Source organism: Pinus tabuliformis, chromosome 9 (assembly GCF_031772625.1).
Source record: "Pinus tabuliformis cultivar Carrire ecotype Pingquan chromosome 9, CPIR1, whole genome shotgun sequence".
Classification (NCBI taxonomy): domain Eukaryota; kingdom Viridiplantae; phylum Streptophyta; class Pinopsida; order Pinales; family Pinaceae; genus Pinus; species Pinus tabuliformis.
This window is the reverse complement of record NC_142307.1, coordinates 1,550,615,699-1,550,633,503: the sequence shown is the minus strand read 5'-3', so window position 1 is coordinate 1,550,633,503 and position 17,805 is coordinate 1,550,615,699.

Genomic DNA, 17,805 nt, shown 5'->3' with positions numbered 1-17,805 from the left:
TTGATCAGGGCTAAGCCAAGTGGAGGTCTAAGGTCAAGTGGAATGCCATTATATACATTATTAAACCTGGTGCAATAGTCCCGAATAGTTTCATTTGGCCCCCTTTTAAGATTTTCATATTCAGATAAAATTTGAAGGGGGTCTTTCTTCTTTTCCCACCTATTCAAGAATTGTTGGTAAAGGACTCTTAGACTATCTATGCTCTGAGGGGTTAAAGATCTAAACCAGGTTCTCACTTCCCCAGCTAGACGTTGGACAAAAATTCTCATTTGGACATCTGCTACGTCAATCTCATGAAGTTCAAAGTAATCTGTCATCTTCATAGTTTGTTGTTGTGCTGTGTATGTTCCAGTGCCATCAAAAGTAACAATTTTACTATGATAGTCCTGTGGCATAGCACCTTGGGGAGCAGGCATCACAAGGGGAGCATATCTATTGGCCATGATTCTAGGTTGGGTAGGAGTGTGAACTGGAGTTGGGGTAACAGGGGGTGTTTGGGTTGAGGAGGAAGAACTAGAGGTAGTGGTGGGATGTTGAGTGGTGATTTGCTGAAGAGGCAGTGAAGGAATGAATGGAGGAGTGGATTGGACTTCAGAAAAGTGAGGGAATAATGATGAACCAATAGAAGGTGAAGTTGTTTCAAAAAGTTCAGGGGTTCTATTGGTGGTAAGGGATGACTGAGGGGAGTAGTGTAGATTTCGATCAATTGACAAATTGGCTCGTTGGATCTCAAGTTCTCTGATGAAATCTAGATCTTGGACTAAGTCTAATATTTCACTATCAGATGTGGTTCTAAATATAGAAGTTTCAAAATATTTGTCAAAAGGAAGATCTTCTAAGAATAGCCACTCAACAGGGCATGAATGTGATCTAAATAAAGGTCTAGGGATGACTAAACTCTCTTGTCTTCTAATGATTCTTGGAATCAAGTTTGGATTTTCAAACACAAGGGGAGGATTTGGATCAGGGTTAGCCCTGGTGTAATGAGTTCTCCCTGAAGCCAGATTTCAAGTCTTTTAAATGCTTTTCTTTTATGAATGTCCACAATAACTTCTAACAATCCTTTAAGATGCTTTAAATTAAACTTTTAGGTTTCTCAAAGGTTTATTTCAACTGAGGATTTGTCCTCCCCATTGGAGTCGCCACTATGTTATCACTCAGATTTTCCTTAGAAGTTATTTGAAAGAAGGAAAGGATCCAAGGTAACTACAAACCAATCTTTTAAGTATAGATCCTAGCCAATCTACACTCAGAGAGGGCTCTCTCTTTATGATTTAGCGTTGTTTTGATATGATATTAGGCTAGCTATTAATGCTTAAGGGATTTGTTTTGATTTGTTTGGTGGAATTAAGGAAACAGATGGGCAGAGTAGGTATTCAGGCCATTGGGCTATGGAGTCAAGTAGGAAAAGTCTAACAGGATCTGATTAATCACTGCGGTAAGAGTTCACAAGGCAAGCTAGCACAGCAAGGACAAATATGAAAGTCTTAATGAATGGAAATCTTAACCAGGACCAAGGGCAATGAAGAATCCTTAGCAGGGATCAAGATGAAGAATGGAAGCTTGGTAAATAGAAAGGGCAATTAAGAATCCTGTTCTAGGGGACAATAGAAGGAATGAATTACAAAACTGAGAGAGCAATTAAGAATTCTCGGACTTAAGCAATTTAGTAGAAAACATTAAATAAGCAAACAGTTAAAACATAGTGCACTTAAGCTAATTCTGATGATATTATTCCTCGTTTGCTTTTAAAAATTATAAGAAAACACATATGATATTTCATAACATAATGGAAAACAATATTCAAACTCAGAGAAATGATACTTATTTGTTTCCCACAGTGGACATGAATCGAGTGAAATGTCATCAAATTTATTTAATCCAGTAAACCAGTCCAGCCTTGATTACAGTAGCTCCTTTAGCTAAAAAAAAAGTCTACATAAATGAATTTTTAATCCACCCTAATTACTTCATTTTGTGAAGTATTTATACAAAAAATATTACAAAATATCTCATAACTATATGAGAATTAATCTAGGAAACAAAAAATATCTTCAACACGAAGATAGAGACAGATGGAAAACAAATTGTTTGTTGTCCCTTTATTTATGAATGTGCTGGGTACTGGAACTCAGATTTGCCTCTTGCAGTTTCCTTGGTAGTTATGTGTTGGATTTCAATCTTATCTTCACCTACTGATACTCTTTACCTACTGTTTCATCCTTTCATCTTGTATTACCAGTGTTAGCGCTTGAAATTTCACCTCAGGCTGAGAAAGGTAAACCTCAAGGCTACATCAAACCATTTAGCCTCGTAGCTAGCCCTATGGGGCAGGAGAAGGCTCTCTTCGGTCAATCTCGACAGATCTTCAATGGGATGAGATGACCAACAAGGTAACACTGACATTAGGCTAGTAAAATGATTTAAAAGGTTGATTTGGGGTTTTTTGGGTTTTTGGTGGCAATTTGAGGAATTGCAATTTTGGGTGCAGGGATTTGACACAGTTTCTGCAGGGGGTTCCTTGGGGCGAGGTAGGAGACTGTATTGATGCCTTTGATTGAGATGGATGATTAGGAATGAAAGATGAGGAGCTAAAGAGAGCAAACAATGACTTTGAATTCCCTTTAGACAGTAGAAAACATTGAAATTAAACAAATTTAAAAGCAGAGCATGGCTAGCATGAATTCATACTTTAACACTTCATTTGTTTAATGTGCAGCAGTAAAGAAAGGAAATGAATCACATAACGAAGCTTACAAGAAAATTGAGAAAACACACCATCAACACATGAGTCCACAAGAATCCCAAAGATGACTGCAAAATCCTGGTCTTCCTTAGCCAAAAATTGCAGAGATACAGTGAAAATATACAATGATAGCTTCTCCCTCAAGAGTCCAACCTTCCCACCTCTGAAAATGATTAAGAAAATACATAATATAGGCAAGCCAACCTCTTCCCTTGCCTCTAGGGGTCGAGCTCATCCTTCTAGGAGCTGTTTCAACTAATTCTAAACTGAGCACTAAAATCTAGGCAGTCAAAACAACTTGCCTCTATAAGCTAGGAAACCAATCCATTCATTAAATATTTACCCTTGACATGAATGAATCTTCTAGAAGAGTTACAAAAGAGTAAAAGTGTCTTAGAGTTACAAAAATTACATCAAAGATAATCATCTTCAACCCCAAAAAGTCAAACCAAGTCAAACTGTGCTTTTCCGAGCTGTACAGTGAAATCTGGCAAAGTTTGCCTGACGGGTCGTGCACATCTGCCTGACGGGTCGCGCACATTTGGAGCTCTGTTTGAGGCACTTTCAGGTGTCAGAATTGGGTGCAGGATAGCTCGTTGGAAAGGTCTGTGAGTCTACTTTCCAACCCAACTAGAATTTTTGAATTTGGAGGTCATTTTCCCTATCAAAACTTAATTCTCCCAATACTGGTTTCTGCAACTCAAGAAAGGGGCAGAAAGTCAAATTTTACATGTATTTTGACCTTCTGGAGGCCCAAAACTCCATAAAACCTCAAGTCCATCCATAGGCATATGTAACTTTGCATAAAAAATCTAGAAATGCTGAGTTTTTGCAAAAAGGAGCTGCCATGACAAAGGGTCTCACCGGGGGTGAGACCCGTTGAGGAGCCAAAACCTGTGAATTTCCAAAAAATGCCAAAATTACCCAAAATTCTCAAATTTTTTTGGGATTTGAGCTGTGGCTAGGCTAATGAGTGCCATGATCCTTGAGTGAAGCCTCAGCCAAGATACGGAGGGGATTTGGCTTCTTTCTCCCTTTTTGAGCCTCGGTCAACCTCCTTTGAAACACTTTCATTTTGGCCTTGCACACATGTATCCTTGCCCAATAATGATTTTTCATATTCCTCAGCAACTTTTTCTCTTGGTTGGCCTTAGCCAACAGCCTCTCTAAGTGTGCATTCACCTGGATGAGCATGGATTCTCTCTCAACAGGCTACAGGCAAATCCCTGTAGCCTGTGCAATCACCTCGGGTGTCAAAGTGAAGTCCATCCCGGCAAGGTTGACATGTCCATCATGCAAGTGTAAAACAAAAAGGTGAGCCAACTCTCGGTGGTTCTGAATCCGAGAGATCCTCTCGCAAAACTCATAACAAGACATGTACTGGAAACATGAAACTGCCATAGGACAAGCCTGTAAACTTGTCAAAGAAGTGGGCTCCTCTCTCCTGTGATGTCCACCCTTACCACCCTTATGAGGCCTCCTCTGTACCTCAATCTCTGAAGCTGATGACTGGTCATCACTTTGCTCATAGGTTTCGGTTTCTGACATGTTTAAAAGAGCAAAGTGGACAAAATGTACTGTTGCTTCTGCTTTATAAAATGCTAATTTATATGCTGTTTCAAGGGGACAAGGAACATGAGGGAAATGTTAGGGGAGGGGCATTTTTACAAGGAAAATGGGAATACATGTATATAACAGGGAATTTAGGGAAATATACTGCAAACATCATGGCATATACATCATCAATTTCATATGTTTACATGGGCATAAGGAGAAGTAGGGTTTAGGGTTTCATTTTTATTTTTCAAAGGGAAAAGGATAGGATTTATTTGCTTCACAAATTTACAAGTGATATTAGCATGGAAATGCAGGGAAAATGAAATGGGATTTGGGGAGAATAATTACAAGGGAAAAAACCATGAAACAACAAGAAACCCTAACAAATTTTTACACATTCATTGCAGCCATTTGGAGCATTTTCTCTGGCACAATTTGGTCATTAAACAAGTTCATAATATCCACCAACCATAACCAACAATCATTCCAAGATTAGGGAACCTACCTCAAGCGATTTGATGGCTTGGAGGGCGTTTGGGAAAATTTGTTTGGAGTTTGCAGCAATACAGTTCAACGGGTCGCGCACCACGCCCAACGGGTCGCGCCCCTCTGACGGGTCGCGCCCGTTGTTTTTCTGAACTGTGGGAGACCCTCTGACGGGTCGCGCGCACCCAACAGGTCGCGCACCTAGCTTGAAGGGTCGCACCCCTCTCTGCTGCCCGAAATCGCTCTGTCTTTGCTCCTTTCTCTCAATCACTCTCTCAAACCTCTCTTGCAAGCATTAGGATGCACAATGAGAGTGAAAGGAGGGAATTTGGGCTTTTATAAGTTTCATTTAAAAAAAAAAATTCATTCATAAACCCACTTTCTAAAGTTTATCTTTGACACTTTTATAACACTGACTTTTGGTTTCCTTTATCCTGAATTTGACTCATTGAGTGCTTTGACTTGATTCTTTTTGCAGGTAGATCATTTGAGGGACCTTGGCAAGGGGACCAGGGTTGCACTTTGTCCGCTGAAGACTTTTGAAATTTCATCACTTATTTACAAAAACTCGGAAAATGACCTTGGCTTTAAAAACAGAGTTTTTAAATCCAAGGTGAAAATTCACTGTACAAGATAAAAATATCGAAGAAACACGTTTGCAAACCTCCCTCTGGCTTGCTGAGTACTCATGAATTTTCAAAGACATGACCTTGCAGAGATAAATCACCAAAACCCTAGACCTAGGACTTTGACCTCAAGACAAAACAAGACAATCTTGAAAAAGCTTAATGACTAATATAACCTGATCCAGCAAAGCCAAGAGGGGTATAAATAGACCAGCTCCTCCATCAGGGTTATGGCATGCCTAACGGGATGCAAAATTTGACACAGATGAGACACCAACTAATGCAAATGCAAAGAGCTTTGATCGCTGATGGAGGGCTTTCAAGACCGACACTAACAACCAGATTTTACCATAATAAACATTTTTTACTATAGTGAGTCAGTTAAACTGGTCCACCATTCGTTATCTGACAGTTTCACCCTGATCATCTTCCTGTAAACTTCATTAGCTTCTGTGTACTTAGCAAAATTGTGTTTGCTGGTGAATAGATGTTTTATTTCATGCTCTATGTAGAATAAATTCTCCAGACCATCATAAAGTACCTTTCCTGTAGGTAATTCCTTTACTACTGAAGAACTTGCTTGACTCTTGGCCTATTTCTCTAATTTCTCGATATAGTCATCCTGTGTCATTAACTTGTCATGTATAACCATTGGACTAGGAAGGCCTTTCTCTCTTAAAATGCCATACTTCAACATGAAGCTATCTATATCTACCTGAATACTCTGACACCTTTTCTCTAAGTTAAGCATCAAGTTCCTTTTAGTAAGAACTTTCTTTATTTCAATGATAGTAGCTGTTCTGTCTTCAATCTCCAACTCATCTAGTTGGTACCTGTTCCTGCTGTTCAAAAAATCAATTAACTAATTTGCCTCTTCGGGCTTATCTCCCAGTTCTTCTTTAGTCTTCTGTATAGCTTCTACAACTATTTTTATTAATTCAGTCTGTTCAAAAATTACCTGGATAGAAGGCCAAATATCATTGATGGAATCAATGATATTGGCCCACAATATATTTCTCATGTCTCCTAGTGGTTTTTCTAATGTCAAGTCCTTCTCCAAGACTCTGATTCTTTCCTCCATCCTTTTGTTTTTCCTTTCTTCTTCTTTGTTTTGAATCTGTGCTAGCTCGTAGTTTGTTTCCAAACTTGACATTTGTTCCTTGAGCTTTTTTAGTTCTGTAGCCTGGATACTCATTTGTTCCATGGATTTGATCACTTCATCTATTTTTTCTACTGTTGTCCCTGCACTGGTTGATGTACCTATAGTTAGAGTAGTCTTTGCTACTGGAGATGTTGTCACTAGTGGAAGTGTTGGTGCCAAAGAAGCTACCAGAGTGGAGGGTACTGCTGTAGAAATTGTGGGTATGACAATTTGAGGAGCGGTGGCCAGCTTACTCTGTTTAGACTGTATTACTTTTTCCAATTCCTTTTCAGTTTCTTTCAACTGATCATTTAACTTAAGGACTAAGTCCATAAGTTCTTCCTCCTTTTGTTTTTCTATGACTTCTGCAGTTTGAGGATGGTGGAGAGGAGGGATCTTGAGCTGCTTCTTCAGTGCAGCTATATCATCATTTTCTTTTTAATCAATTGTTCTGCGACTTTGACATCTTTGGGATCATGTCCGAATTCTATCACCAAGTCTTCTAGAGTTTTTATCCTGGTGTATTTAGCCTGAGAGGAGGCCTTTTCTAGTTCCAACTGTGCAGTGGTATTATGCAATGAGTTTTGCAATTGATGTGTTGTGATGGCCTTACTAGTCAATGTAAAATAGACCATTTCACCAGTCTGCTTGTGCAGTTCTATTTGGTCAATGGGATGGATATCATTTGCCAAAACTTCAAAATCAGTCTTTAAATAATGAGCCATGGATCTTAGTTGTTGCACAGTTGGCTTGAGGAAGCTCATCTGCATTTTTCCTTCCTTTATGTCAAAAGCTGACATAAGCCTGGTTTGGTTAGTTGGAGCCATTTTGAGGTAGTGAGCATAGGTTTGAGCTTTTGGTTTCTCATTCCTCACTTTAATTTCTTTATACTTTCCTTTAATGTTCAGGCTCTGTTTAGAGGAAGCCTTGAAAGAAGATACCTCTGTTCTTTGTTGCCTTTCCAATGCTTGTATCTATGAGACAGATGGTGTGCCTCCTGTTGGAATGGTTGGCTTGCTATCACTCCTTTTGGCTATTGAGTTGCTTGTTATTTCCTCACTTTACTCCTCCTCTGCTTATGGGTTTTACCTTTGCCTTTTAACAAAAGTTTGATCAATAGGCATAGTAGAAGGAGTGGCTTCATCTCGACTTCTCTTTAAAATTTTCTCCTCATTTAGAGGAGTCTGCAAAACTAGAGGTTTGCTCATGATTTTTTCAGGTTGAGCAAGCTCCTCTGAGATTTCAGGCTGCTCTAATTCTTCTTGTTGTTCTAAATCTTTTGCTTTCTTTGAGGTTCCTTGTTGCTCTGATGGCTATATGCTGTGTTCCTGTGACTGCTTTCGTGATGAAGTTTCTCCAAACACCTATACAAATGAATCTTCATCAAACCTTCTTTTTAAGTCCACCATTACATTGTCAACTTCAACTTGTGTGCTATCTTGATCTATCAGAATGCCTTCCACCCATTCTGATTGATTGGCATATTGTTCAATTTTTGGGATCCTATGGTGGATATAAGGAGATAGCTTATGTTTCTTCCTTCTGTTACAAATGAATCCATGGGGGTCATAGTTTTCATGGCAGTAATGAATAATTTTCGAGAAGACATGAACACTGGGGAATTGATACTTGGGCAGGTTTGATTCCCAGAGACCTATCTTATCTGCATGATTCAAGTAGATATCTCGGTATTTGCAATGCAATTTCAAAGGGGTTTCATCAAAGGTGAGGTCCTTTATCTGGAAGTCTTTGTCGGCCAGGGGAACATGGTCTAAATCTCTATGAGGAGTGGTAACTGGCATGATATTTAAGGTGATTGGGGTGTTCATCCTTGGTTCTTGTGGATTCAAGGACGAGGGTAGGGAATTTTTGGGGAATTATGGAAAAATGGGTTGTCTCAAAGAGTGTCAAGGCTATCAAATGACTTAATTTCCCTAAATTACTTAATTCTTACAGCAATTCAGTTTAGGTTCAGTATGGAAAACAAGGTTTCTTAATTGAAACAAGGTAAATACCTGGTTATGGTTGCATGGAGAGACAAATGGCTCTAGTGCACTGTTTGCATGGAGCGCACAGGTCTGTAATGGCAATCTGGAGTTCAACGATTTCTGGAGGTTGATGGTTGGAAGTGGGGTGACGGCTCGAACGTACTCTGAGTGTGCATGGAGAATATAAGGTTCTTTTTCTTGGTAAAACAAAAATAATGAATATTTTTGGGCTTATTGGCAAAGTCAATTCTTTTGCCGCATATAATGGAAATGAGACAGTTGGCAGCAATTGATGGAAGTTGTGTTTTTTCGTTTAGTGAAGGTGGTAAGCGAGATCTATCGCACTACTTATGAGGGTATGGCGGTATTGGGAGAGTTCCACCCGATCCATTCATTGAGCGATACATAGTGGCAGGGTGTACAGTAAAACCGCTCACATCAGGCGGGTAAAGTTCGACATCAGAAGCCGCCCGATATGAGCGTCAGCCGTCAGATCTGAAGGGGTCAGATCGTATGGTGGTCAGGGAAGGTACTTTCTCGGGATTAAATGGAGGGGCCCGACGGGATAATAACTGTGGATTTAGGGAGATTAATGACGTCGGGGGCAATGTGATTGGAGGAAGGCTCTTAATTAATCACATCTTGATTAATTAATTCCTTTTTTAATGCAGCGGAGGATTATAGGTCTTAATTGATCGTAGATAGATTAATTAATCTATCGAATTTTTCCATTATTAAAGTTTATATTTTTAGCCAGTGCAGGATATTAATATAAGGGATTTTAATAATGTACACGGGGATGGGTTGTATTTTCCGGGAGTTAACTATAATAAAATAATGTTATATGAAATGGAAATGGGGATTAAAATGCGCTAAGTAAAATGTTGCAAAATATATTCTCATTTTCGTATTTAAACATTATAACTTAGGCTTAGGTGCATTTTGTGGGTTTTTTTGTGAGAAGGGGTTTTTTATGAGGGTAATTACTTTTCCTAAGCAAATAGTGATTTTACTCTAGGAAAAGGAGTTTTTAGGGGAAATGAGTGAATGATGAAGGGGGTTAATGTTGATGAGGGGGTTTTAGCACTTGGAACCTGTAAGCCAATGGGCCGAGGGTCTGGTCCCTCCAAAAGTCAGAGAAATGCTCTGAGCCCCTTTGACTTAAGGTTTTAGGCACTTATATTGTTATTTGTGGGAAATTAGTGAAATTAGGGGTAAAAGGAATGAGAAAATTAATAACTTGACTTTGTAAATGTCTCATTATTATCCATACTTTTAAAGTAATATGACGATGAAAGTAAATGATATGAGTTTCAACTAATCATTCATCATACACCATTCTGCAACCATTCATCTACTTACCCACCTACACATCCTACCATTTTTTCTACTTTTTATTAGGGTGCACTTAAACTGGCAAACCCTTATCAAACTTTTCTTTTCTTTTACAATGGAAATCTATCTAAATCTAACCTTATTACACCCAGGGGCTTAGATTAAACAATTGAGCTCCTTTTATTCATTCTATCTAATCTAATTATCTGCCAAGATTACATTGTTTTGTCATATATTTATTCTCTATCTATCAACACAAAATTCAAAACATGAAATAGCCAAGTTTGCACTATTTGACCATTCATGGATTGTGGCATAAGTGACAAGATGCACACAACCTTTTATTTTTTTACATCAAAGTAAATAGTAGTGGCATTTAGACTTGCACACTTTCATGGTCTTCTTTTCCTTGGGGTTCATTTTTCATTTTTTTGGACCTTTTTCATTCTTTTTGTCCTTCGATTTTTCTTTTAGGACATACCCTCTTTACATTTTTTTTATTTTTTTTATTTTTACAAATATGGAAAACATTTGCAGAAAGCAAAGGTATGTACATATTACAGAGATAAACTAATTCAATCATAAATTATGACACCTATTAGTATAGGAACATAACATCCGTGACAAACACCTTGGTGGCACAATGGTTGCAAGACATAAGTGACACAGAAATGGTGAAGGGAGATAAACAAAATGGCTTTGTCTCTATTGGCATGATAAATTAATTAAGTCTTGTCTTCGTGGTGTTAACCAAACTCCCTTCACTTAAGGTGTGCTTGTGTGTGAAAATATGTGTGTTTATTAATTAAGCCCAAATTGTGTTTGAAAAAAGAAAAAGAAAAAAATTGTTGAAATACTATAAATAAACAGAAATTAAAAATGAGCATACACTAGTAAGTATCATGTATTTTTCATGAAGTTTTGAACTCTAATAACTTGAATAATTTTCGGAGAGATCCGAGAGGGTTTTGGAGATCACGGTTTGCGCAGGAATCGAACCCGCGGTATGGCGATCGTCGGAAGAAGCATGGAAGGGAAGGTCGCCGTCCCTGTTCCTTTTAGGTCTGACAGTATGGCCGTGGCACTGGCATGGTTCGGCCCTCTCCAAGTATCTGAAGCGGCCCTGAACATGCGCTCTAGTACCTGGAAACCTCTGGAAGCTGTGGGTACAGCGTTTCTCCTCTGTCCAAATCACCGTTTGTACGCTGGGCCAAAAGAAACCAGGGACGATCTGAAGGAGAGGCCAGCAATCTCGCTCGAGACCAGAGATCTGCAGACTCTTTTCGTTTTTAGGCTTGGATCTCCTTTGGAGGGTGGAAATTTGGCAGAAATCGGTCTGATAAGTACAAGATCAGTCAGAATAGGGATTGTCTGGCTCACCCCCCTACAGTCTCTTCATGCAGGCAACGATGAACGGTTGCATGGGGCTGATCCGCCCATGTACACTATTGCATGGCCTAAAACCAGCGGATCTAGGCCGGATCTCACAAAAAAGGACAAGATCCAAGATCTCCAGGAGTTCAGGCAGCAGATCGGTGGGTATAAGCACCGATCAAACAGAGGGTTTGCAGATTGCGGCAGGCAAAGGATTGAATGTCTCAGCACCGATCTAATCCATACAGGTGCAGATCTGATACAGATCTTCATCAAATTGATTGAAGGAAAACACTATTGCATGAGGCTCAGGAAGGCAACAAGCATCTATGAGTTAAAAAAGGAAATACAAGGCCGTCATGGAATCCCAGAACGATTACAAAACCTCATTTACTCAGGGTACAGTATGCAAGACAACAAAACCCTGCAGTATTATGGCATAGCTAATGATTCAACCATTAATCTAACCCTCCGACTGCGTGGCGGAAGCTCTGGAACCAGCTCTAAAAATACAGGTTCCTTTCGGGATGCAGTAAAAGGAAAGGGAGAAAAAATGGGAAACAAAGCAGCACCAACAACAGAATTTCCAGGACCCTACATCGTCGAACAAAAGCCAGAATCACCAACTCTTCAAGTATCTATGCCAGAGGTAATTAACCTATACACTGATTTATCAAATACTGCAGTCATATGTAGATTTAATGGCTTCTGGCCAAAATCAGATGCCCTGCATCAATGGATTCACTCAACATGGACACCTAATTGTGAAATTTACCTCTGCCCTAAAGGGTTTTTCATAGTTAAATTTGATACAGAACAGGAAAGAGACAGTATTATCAAACAGGGGCCTTGGTTCTGGGGCAGTGCTGGCCTCTTCACAACCCCCTGGTTCTCGGATTTTGATGCTACTACAATGATAGTCTCAACCATGCCTGTATGGGTGAGGCTACACGGGCTCCCACTGCATTTCTGGCATCATAAAGTATTAACCGCCATTGGGAATTCTCTAGGGAAATTCCTAAAAATGGATGAGGACAGAGCAATCAGGGGAATCTTTACATTCGCCAGAATTTGCGTAGAAGTGGATTTGAGTCAGGGGCTACCTAACCACATCACGCTAAACTTCAACAATACCCAATGGATACAACAGCTTGACTACGAAAACACAGCATTCTGGTGCAGGAACTGTATGCAGACAGGGCATCTTCAATATGATTGCCCATCAGCTCGAAAGGAACCTAGAAAAACTAAGAAACAACAAAAAAAGCCCAAAGGCTGGCAACACACAGAGCCATTGGAAGAAGAGGACATCAAGGAGGAACCTACGGAGAACCAAAGGGAACCAGAACCACAAACGGGACGGAAACAAACTCAAGAAGCAAATAACCTTGCCACTCATACGGGGCTGATCATTACAGATCTACATCAAGAGTTGCAAATGGAAGTAAGTGGCATAAAGAGAACCCATAGCTCGGAGGGCTCAGAATCAGACAAAGAACAACAAATGATCACCATGGGAAACCAACTAGCTACAATTACACCCACAGTTGATTCGGGAGGATGGCGTCGGGTGGAGAAGAAGAAGGGAAGAAAAGAATAGGCTTGCTGGTACTTATTTTATTTACTTTTACTGTTACTGTTGGATCCTGTCCCTACAGGAATTATTCATTTGCTATTCAGTGTTTTTCTTGTTCTGCTGCCTGTTATTACAGGATCAGCCATCTGCATATGCCTATGGCATCTACAAAATGTAATTTTATCCTTTATGAATAAAATTACGATTTTTTCCTAGGGGAAAAAAAACAGAAATTAAAAACAAAAAATAAATAGAAAGTCAACTATCTAAACCCACCCAAACTGGGTTTGCAAACACTGTGCTGGTTGGTGGCGAAATCAACTGAAAACACACTAAAATGGCCAAGATATCTAAGCGTCGGTGTGACTAAGATCAAATGACACTATGCTACTGGAAAGTGGTGCAACAACAACAAAAAACCATTGAGGAAAATCACTACAAAATATAAGGTGATGGGTGTGGAACTTAGGGAAAACAGTGGCATCCTAACGAAAATAACCAAACAAGGTTCAAGAGGCAACTCTGGAAGGAAACAACCTATCTTTAAAGATTTGAAAAAAAAGGGTATAGATTTGAAATGTATGGTTGAAAATTCTGCAAAAACTCAAACTTCTTACTCATCTGAACTCCTCCTACAAAGGTGGAAGCGTACTAGAAGCCCTAGGGGGATAAATTCCACTTCGATGAGAAAAATAGAGTAGAACAAGGCCTAAGAGGGGTAAGACAGTGGTCAACCAACCCAGCAGAGTGCTCTTAGCAAAACCCAAAAAATGATCAGAAAAAATCCTGGAAAAACCTAAAGCGTAGGTACATCCTGTTTTAGGGGAGATCACACTTTTTTGGGCCAGAAGGGGCTGGAAAGTGTGATTTTTGCTCCTCAGTTCTCGAGTGGCAAGTCACAGAAAAAGTTGTTGTCTCTGTTGCAGCTGGTTCCTGTCACCTGCGGAAATAACCAGAAAACTTTCAGAAATTAGAAATTTGACTGATTTACAGTTAGAAATCTAGTAAACAACACTAAGAGAGTGAAAAAAACCCTAAGCTGAAAACTGAAGGTCACCCCGGTTTCTGAATCATAATTAAAAACGCAGCAGAGTCACCATATGTTGTATGGTATTCTTAAAGAGAGTGTATGAAAAGAAACCACTTTAGACTGCGGATGACAAACAACCTTAACAATAAAAATGGTTGTAAAATAGTGTGGATATGCAGCAAATGATAGAAACAAAACTTGCCAAAGTCCTGATCTATGCAATAGAAATAGTTAAACAACGAAATGAAATAAGGAATTAAGTGAAATAACTCCAATAACTCAATGGAAACCATATATAAAGAATGGATTTCATTATATGACACATGTGGACGGAAAATATGATTTTACCAGTCCCCCTCTGTGGGATGGGTTCTTGGCTATCCTCAATGTCTTCATCTCTATAGAGTCTCTTTTCTCTACAATGTGTAAACCCAGTGAAAAATGTTTGATCTCAATGGGAACTCAAATGGAAAAAGAAAATGGTAAGCGACAATGATTATAATCAAAATTACAACAGTGAGTGCAACAATGAAAATGATCGAAAGTGAAGAATGGATGTAAAATCCTCCAATTTATAACAAAATATTAGGTTATTCACGAATAGTGGAAAATAATAAAATATTATTAACCAAATTCTAGAATTAACCGTTTGGAATATTTATTATATTTGGTTGGAGGGAAAAATATTTAAATTGGTTAAATACATTTATTTAGAAATAATAAATAAATAAATGATTTATTTATCATCTCAAGGAATGTGGTTAAGGAATAATAAACAAATAATTATTTTTTTAAGTATTCATAGAGAATTTAGTCAAACTTACAATGAATAATAACTAAAAAATGACTAATTAAGTATTCCTAGAGAAAAATAAGATAAATACTAATTTATCTAATTATTTCTCGTGATTGGGTCAAATATGACAAGGAATATTAGTTAAACAATCGTTTAATTAATTATTCCTAGAAGATAATTAAATAAATAATGATTTATTTAATTATTCTTCATGGGTTTAACTAGAAATAACTTAACAAATGTCGTTTATTAAGTAATTTCTTATAGTGGAAGCAATTTTACTATGTTAAAATTGGCCCTACATGGTGCACTTCGATCCATCTAGTAGGTTATGGCTAGATGGTCATTTTTTGGTGATAACACCAAGGTCACGAGACACATATTCCAAGTTGAATGTTGTGAAAAAACATAGTGATGGGATCATTGGTGACTAATAAATAGCTATGGAAATTGGAAAAGGAAAAGTGGCATTAATTGGCATTTTATTTATGAAAATAATGGAAAATAGGAGAAAAGGAAGGTGAAAGGTCACATAATTGCATGAGGAGGAAATTGAAGGAAAATTAAGGAAAATGAAAAAAAATAGAGGCCTCAATGATAAAAAGGATTCTGAGGACCAGTTCACAAATTTTGCTAGTTCAGTATTTGGCTCTCTCATTCTCTCATACTCTTGCACACGTAGATCATTCTTGGAAGATGCTTGGAGCATTCTAGTAAATATTTAATTTCGAGAAAGGAGGCAAACGAAAGCAGGAAAGTGCAAGGGAACGGGTGGATCAACAACTACAATTGGATTGCTTTGCAGGTAATAGGTTGCATGTGTGATGTCCTTGCTAATTTACAGATGCATTATAGATGCATGTGCTTTTCTGTTTATGTGTTGTCATTGCCATGGAGGATTGCCTAGATTGACAGTGTTTTTTCCTATCCTTTCCATTTCAAGTATAGCCATGGTGTAGTGGGGTTTTCCACTTGTTTTTTTTTTGGCACTAAGGTTCCTTATGGTTGTGGGTTGAGTTATTAGTTCTTGGAGGCGTTGATTAGCACAAACGCTTTGGAGCCCTGGAACAACTTGGGTTGAATTGCTAGTCCTGGAGCTTAGGTGGGACAAATGCTCTAGAGCCCTTGGTGGGTTGAGATACTAGTCTTGGAGCTTGGTTGGAAAAATGTCTAGAGCCCTAGAAGGATGTGGGTTGAGTTATTAGTTCTTGGAGTTGCAGTTTGAATAAACACTCTTGAGCCTTGGACAACTTGGGTAGAGACTGATCTAGTTGGTGTTAGTGATGTCAGACCATGAGGTGGAATCATTGGTTGAGGTGGTTTGGCCTCTAGAAGGATGTTTTGGTTTTGTTTGGTATATTCCATGAGATCCCACATTCATGCTTAGAATATGGAGTAGGGGTGATTGGCTAAAAGAGAGATTTGGTTAAGCCCAATCTATGATCGGGTGGTACATGGAAGTCCCTAACTTGGTTGGATTTTGCATACGCTAGTAAGTGCTCTTTTCATCTTGTATTTTCATCAGTAATTTTACTTGTTATTATGTGGCTTTTATGGTTGTTTTATGATGGTTATTGTTTTGATTATATGTTGGTTATAAGTATGGTTTCATAACAGGTTCCAGTTATGGCTCTTGATATGTTTTATTTATTGATGAATGGTTAATGAATGCATGAGATAATAGATGTTATTGTAGTTAGTTTGAGAGGGAATTAGACCTTATTGATGATTCTCAGATAAGTATCATATACCTATGTCCAAATATGAATTCATGACCTATAGATTACATTTCCTCAACATGTTTGATGAAATGACTATCATGGCTAAGCCTGTTAGGTCAAGTCCTTGATAAAATTTTGTATGAATAGCTCTTTCCTGATGTCTTTTATCATTTTTGAAAGTCTCACTATGTTCTAGGCAGTGATATGGAGGCTAGCCTTAAATGGTGGCTCAGAATTTGAGACTGCTACCTCTAGACTGGAAATTTTATGTTGCAAGTGCATGGATAAAGGCCTTTGCATGTGATTGGAGTCTTCCAACCGCATGGAGGGCTTGTTGTGGGTTCGGTTGGGGGGTCGGGTTAGAAAAAAGGGTGTCCAACTCAGGTTTTGTCCATCTAGGGTGGTTACTCAGCCTCTAAGGATCTTGTATCACCTGTAGGATGTTGTAAAAGGTCAGTTTCTCATTACTTGTTGACCCCACTTCCTTAATGGACCTAGGAGGTTGGTTCATGTCATAGTAGCTCTATCTCCCATGTTTACCCTAGCAGGTCAGTGAAACTGGGTAGATATGGGAGGGGTGGTTACAGAATGGTATCAGAGCTCCCAAGGTCAAACACTTGAACTAGATGGGTGAAATGTGTTGGTCATGGATGCATGTCATATGTCTATGTGCTCCTTATGCATGCATTGTGATGGTCATTGTTACAGTCATGTCATTATGTAGAGGTTGATGGTGTCGATGTTGAGATGATTGATATGTTGATTTCATTATATATACATATGTTGTGCTAATCCGAATTGATTTTGCAGACGAGGTAGCCTCCCTTGTTGACACCTAATCTTCATGATTGGGGGAATTTTATGTAAATAAATAAATTAGGAATGTGAACAGTCATCGGGAGATGAATTGAACAATCACTCCTTTTGTATATAACAATGACCTACATATGGAATAATAGACGAATCATTTGTTTGTTTTGTGGAGTTACTGCCTGGCCTGACATGGTATCAGAGCCAACACCTTGTTTTAGCTATTATGCTCCTTGTAACTCCTTTGTCCTGGCCTCTGCCTCTACCTCTGCTTTATTCCCTTCTGTTCTAAAATAATCTGCCTCTGCCGCACTGCACATCTGTCCCTACTCAGACCTGACGGTGCCACTACAGAGATACGCCACCAGCTCCTGTATGCGTTGTTGAATGGTATGCGAATGAGATACCTGTATTGTTTTAACGCTGTCCAATTTTTTTAACAAATAACACATCAGTTAAAACGACTGTGGTATCTGCGTTGTTGAATGGTATAACGTTGAGGAATGGTATATTGAACTGTCCCATTAAACTGCGCTGAATGGATTTTAACACAACGTTCAAGCCATTTTTAACACAACGTTCCTTCTCTCTACAAGTTGCTCATTTCATATGATTCCAG